The 6198-nt window shown below is 40.8% G+C and overlaps 1 non-coding gene across 1 annotated transcript; it reads left to right on the top strand.

Moving 5' to 3' along the window:
* Nucleotides 1-3396: 3396 nt before the first annotated feature.
* Nucleotides 3397-3503, top strand: LOC141625705 (small nucleolar RNA R71). The gene has a single exon (XR_012535472.1). It is a non-coding gene; the product is annotated as a small nucleolar RNA R71 (small nucleolar RNA).
* The last annotated feature ends 2695 nt before the right edge of the window (nucleotides 3504-6198 follow it).

Below are 6198 nucleotides of genomic sequence, written 5' to 3'. Positions count from 1 at the left end.
TAGGCAAGACAAAGGACATAACTTCTTTGATGAGCAACTCATATTTGTTCTCTTGGGTGCCTTGGTTCCGCCTTTGGTCCTTGCCATTGTATTCTCCTTCTCAAATTGGTATCAACAAACCAAGATTTTGCTTGAATGTTCCTTGCTTCCTTAAACTTCAACCAATTCCTCAATCCATTTAGGATTTTCAAATTTTTGCCCAAACCCTAGAAAATTGATTCAATTTGTGAAGAATTTGATGTTTAGATGGTCTTTTGTTGATAAAGGAGTGATTTATTCTTGTTTTGAGGAAGTTTTGTTCGAATGGTGGTGAATTTTGTTGAGAAATTGGTGTTTTTGAATGGGTTGATTTAAGGTTTAAGTGGTAGGAAATGTATGTGTTTGTGTTTTTGAAAGATAAAAATGAATTGAGAAGGAAGAGATTGCCCCGTGTTTTGTTAAGTACAGGCCGGGACGCTCGGATTCTTCACGGGATGCGCGGATCCTCTTGCAGGATTTCCTGAAATTGAAAAACAGTGTTATGACGCGCGGATCCTCCTCAGCTCGAGCGGATTTCTTCTAGGACGCTCGGATTTTTCTGGTATGCGCGGATTTCCTTACAGGAAAATTTGATAAATTTGGAACTTCCCAGGACGCGCGAATTTACTACAGCTCGAGCGTCCTGAAGTTGGGGATGAGCGGATTGACGCTTGCTTGCGCAGATTCTCTTGCAGGACTTTTTTCTTCAATTTAAACTTTCCCAGCTCCTACGTCCTAAGGTCAGGACGCGCAGATTGATGCTGGGGACGCTCGGATTCTCCTGGGGACGCTCGGATCCTCTTCAGCTTCCACGAGCTCAGGTCCGCTCGTGGGGATTCCTTTTACTGTGTCATTCTTTCTTCTTCTCCTTTGTTAAATGTAGTGGGGGCACTAAAAAGGCTTGGTTAACCTAGGCATTTTCTATCGCCACACTTGGTCAAACACTACACATCAAAACACGTTAAAATACCTCCCGCACTTGCTCTCATGTCAAAAATCTTGATGAAAGCACAAAAATGCAAATCCAAAAATGACAAAGATGCAATAAAGGAAATAATATGTGAGTTAAGGGGTTATAATATTTACAAATGATGGTTTAGGGAGGACTCCTCCAAACTCTCATTCTTGGATGAGATGTCAAGGAGGCAAAGCCAAGGTGTTGTTGATGTTGCTCAACACCTTATAGAAGTAGTCGAAGGCTTGCTCATTTTCATGATAGAGGTCTTGGGTAGACCTTTGCACATTGTTCTCTTCATTGTTGTAGTCATCCAAGTCAAAGTGATGACAAGGATCAACAAAGCCCTGGTCTAAAGTCATAGCATTTCCAATATAAGGATTGTCCAATCCTTCAAATTCATCGTCCCATAGACCGTAAACTTCACTAGGTTGTTCCCCAATGATGTCATGAGTTGACAAGAGCAACTCTTCTTTTTTGTTGTCATGGCCAATGAGGCCTTCTTCATTACTTGTCATGATGGGTGAGCTATTCAAGCTCTCTTTGTTGTTGTTGAAAATTCCTTGCTCTCCGAATAGAGCTACTTGAAGGTCATCCACTTTCTTCTTCCATTTGGGTGGTGTTTATTTACCTATGGCTTGATCTTTGCATAGAGATTCTAACTTCTTTCTATCACTTTCTCGACTATAGTAATCGACCATGAAGTATGGCTCATGTAGTCGGGGAGCTCTCATTGTTTTGTCATGTTTGAAAGTGATTATCTCGTCCCCTACTTCAAGTTTGAGCTCTCTATGTGTCACATCGATTACCGCTCCAGCAGTATGCAAGAAAGATCTTCCTAAGATGATAGGAATGTTGGAATCCTCTTCCATGTCTACAATGACAAAGTCTAGCACGATGAAGAATTTGCCAATTCTCACGGGCACATCCTCTGATACCCCTAAAGGTATCTTTGTTTATCGATCCGCCATTTGAAGAGTGATGTTGGTGAATTTGAGCTCTCCCATTCCTAGCCTCTTATATACGAGTATGGCATAACACTTACACTTGTCTCAAGGTCACATAATGCTTTGTTGATTGTAGTGTCGCCAATGGTACATGGGATAGAAAAACTTCCCGGATCTTTGAGCTTTGGAGGGGAACTCTCTTGAAGAATAGCACTACTCACTTTGGTAAAGGCAATAGTCTCCAACTTTCGGATGGATTTCTACTTGGTAAGAATGTCTTTCATGTACTTTGCATAAGCCGGAACATGATTGATCAATTCCGTGAATGGGATTGAGATTTTAAGTTCTTCACAATTTCCATGAACTTTCCAAGTTGCTCATCAAGCTTAGGCTTAGCTTAGCGACTTGGGGAAGGAAGTCTAATCACAATAGGCTGTTTTTCCTTAGCCTTCTCTTCATTATTCTTCTTTGAAATTTCATTGGTAGTGGGATCTACCTCCTTAGAGTTCTCCACAACTCTTTGCTTGTCACTAACATCCACAATATCTTCATCAATTGGCCTCTTCGGCCCCTCATATCTTGTACCACTCCTAAATGGATGGCACTAACCGTCTCATGTCTTATGGGTGGGTTACCTTGAGGTGGTAATTGCCCCTTTTGTCTTTGAGAGCTAGAAGATGATAATTGAGTCATTTGAGTCTCTAACATTTTGGTGTGGGCAGGAATGTTGTTGATGGTGATTTCTTTAGCTTGGCTATATTTTTGCATTTGGTGAAGAATTCTTGTTGGTTCTTTTGCATTTGGAGGACCGCTTTTTGAAGATCAAATCATTGGTCATTTGATTGGTTGTAAGAAGGTTGATTTTGATAACCTTTGCTTTGGTTGAAAAAGGGTCTTTGAGCTTGGTTTCTCATTGGAGGTGGAGTGTATGTGGGATTGTGGGTTGGGGGTTGGGGGTTTTTAACATTTTGGCTCTTGTATGAAACATTTGGATAAAATTTGGTATTCTCATTATAGTAGTTGGAATAAGGAGTGCCATTCTTGTATGCTTGGAAAGCATTAACTTGTTCATTTGTTCCCCTACATTCATTTTGATCATGTCCCAAGGTTCCACAACTTTCGTATACTCCACTTGGGATTGAGGATGATGCCACCATAGCATTAACATGTTGTTTGGGTGATTTGGAAGCTTAATCAAGCTTAGCCATGGCCTTCTCAAACTTCAAATTGATGGTGTCGATATGAGCACTTAGTTGAGCACCCAATTGAGTGATGGAATTTACCTCATTCTTCTCTCCTCTTGTGGCCTTTCGAGGCCTACTATATTGGGAATTATGAACCGCCATCTCTTCGATTTTGGCCCATGTTTGATTGTCATCAATTTCGGTAAACATCCCATTGGATCCCATATTAAGAACATTGCATGAGTCTTCATATAAACTGTTCCAAAATTGTTGCACATGGAACCACTCACTAAGTCCATGGTGTGGACAAGAACGACAAGTGTCCTTAAATCTCTCACATACTTCATACAATGATTCCTCATCCCTTTGTTTGAACCCGGTGATTTGGGCTCTCAACATATTAGTCTTCTCCGGAGGATAGAATTTCTTGTAGAAGGCAAGTGCTAACTTCTTCCATGAATCAATACCAAGGGTAGCCTTGTCTAGGCTTTTAAACCATTGCTTTGAGGTACCGATCAAAGAAAAAGGAAATAACACCCATCATATTGTAGGTTAATATCCGTATACTACCCTTTAAATTTAGGACTATAACGTAAATTTAAACATGTGATTATGGTCATAAAACATAAATACAATAGAAACGATAAGGAACAAGAAATAACCTCGGGTCCTTTGATGCACGGCGTAAAGAACAGAAATCAAACGAGATTCCCTCCTAATTGTTGCACCCAAGACTTGTCCGGGATATGCCCTTGGCTAGATGGTGTTCTCCGATTGCCTTGCAATATTGGGAGAACTGATGTGAGGTTATCGAGATGTGAGATCTAGGTTTCAGAGAGAAACTATCTCCAAAACCCTAATTTTCTGTCTAATGAACGATTAGGTTAGACAAGAGGAGAAGCTCTCCTTTTGTCTATGTTTGGCTCGGCCAAACCGAGCCCATGGGGAGGAAATGGGCTTTTCCATTTCCTCTTCATTTTAACTCGTAGTCCGTACCCAATGACTAAATGTATATGACGCGGTTTTTATAAATCGTCATCGGTTATCGGCTATTAAAACATCAACTAATTATACGGGTTAGTTGAAATATTAATACATGTCCGACAAAGACGATATTGTATAATTATATTCAATATACATTTAATTAAATATAAAACGCTTATATTTAATTTTACGAATTAACTGGTTAATTCGCCTTAGTCCATGATATTTAATCCGTATTAAATATAATATCTCAACATCACATATTTTGACTAACTACTAGTCAAATAACTCGGACTAACTGGTTAGTCAATCTTGGCATCTACATGACAGTATTTTCATACCGTCACATCTCTCGAACGTATCCTATAGGTGTGACTTTTAGGGACCAGTTGATCACCGCCATCTGTATGACAATAACGTCAAACTTATCTAGCAAGCCAACCGTTATTGATAAACGTGGATCAACTGATAATAATACCAAAAGTATGCCCTTTGATCCTTTTAGAGGTTTATAAGTCCTTGCACTAACTGTTAAGGACACTAACCCCAACAAGCTCCCACTTGTCCGTACAAGTGTGTGTGCAATGACGTTATCCGCACTAACTGGAGGACACAGGCTCCAACAAACTCCCACTTGTCCGAACAAGTGTATGTGCGATAACCGATTCTCATATTCATTTAAAATTTCTCCCACTCAATGTAAAACAATTTGCAGATCCGGATCCGCAAAGGTCGTATTTTACAATCGATCTGTATCTAGAGTGGTTTCCCCGACTAGAGAGTAACTTAACTGATAAAACGAATCCGTATCCGAGCATGGCCATGCATTTCGATTCTGACTCCTCGAGTGGCCCTGAGAAATATCGAGTACCTGATAAAGGCTGAATATTTCCTTCAACTCGACTCCTTCCGATCTAAGCACAGCATGAAATGACCCAGAAAAAATCTACTTGGCCCCCTGTTACGGATGACCGTGAGAAAGAAACCAAAGTCACCCAAAATCTGCCGTAGTCTCAAGAGACAGTCGATAGTCAAAAGAATCGACTCTTAGGATCACCATGGAAGTCCTATCCACGACCGGGCAGCGAATGTTGTAAAACATTTAGGACTCCACGTCGATGTCACAATGGTGTCCTACGAGATATCCGTATAACTCGCCTCTGTGATTGGTCAGTCAACCGGTTGACTTATGGCTCGTTGAACCCACCATCAACGAACGTCACAAAATAATTGCCAGAGTTATCAGCTCATGTGGGCAATTAAGGACTAAAAAGATATGATGTTTGTTCAGTTCACTTTGTGGTGTTCAAAATTGTCGTACAATTCCACATGAAAAACAAAATATATATAAAATATCAAAACGATGATGTCGTATAGAGTACAAGAGAGAATGAATCTGATCCATAAAGGAGTACTACAACTCAGGAACACGTTCGATTCCATGGAATTTACGTGCCCTTCATGCTTATCTTGTCGTAATGCTTTAGTGAGAGGATCTGCTATGTTATCATCTGTAGCAATCTTTTCTATCACTACTTCCTTTTGCTCCACGTAATCCCGGATTAGATGAGCTTTCCGTTGTACATGTCTAGACGCAACATAGTACTCGGACTCAGTCGTAGAATTTGCTGTAACACTTTGCTTGGAACTCTTCCAGCTGACTGTAGCGCCATTAAGAGTAAAACCGAATCCAGGGCGAGATTTCGAGTCATCTTGATCCATGAGTCAATGCCCAATCTTTAGTCCTCTGTAGGTACTTAAGATTGTTCTTGACAGCCATCCAATGTGAGTCACCTGGATGCTGTTGGAATCGACTTGTCATACTCAATGCATATGCCACGTCCGGACGTGTGCATATCATGGCATACATGATTGATCCTATTGCCGAAGCATAAGGAATCCGTGTCATGCGCTCTTTCTCTTCCGGTGTCTCGGTGCACGAGACTTGCTCAAATGCACCCATGGAGACATAGGAAGGAACCCCTTCTTGGAGTTAGTCATGCTTTGAATCTCTCTAGGACTTTGTCTATGTAAGACTCCCCGATCGAGAGATAGCATCCGTCGTGATCTATCTCGATAGATACGGATGCCTAGAATTCTTTGTGCCTCT

This window comes from Silene latifolia, chromosome X (assembly GCF_048544455.1).
Source record: "Silene latifolia isolate original U9 population chromosome X, ASM4854445v1, whole genome shotgun sequence".
Lineage (NCBI taxonomy): Eukaryota > Viridiplantae > Streptophyta > Magnoliopsida > Caryophyllales > Caryophyllaceae > Silene > Silene latifolia.
The sequence above is the reverse complement of the archived record's forward strand: the minus strand, read 5'-3'. Positions and strand labels throughout refer to the sequence as shown.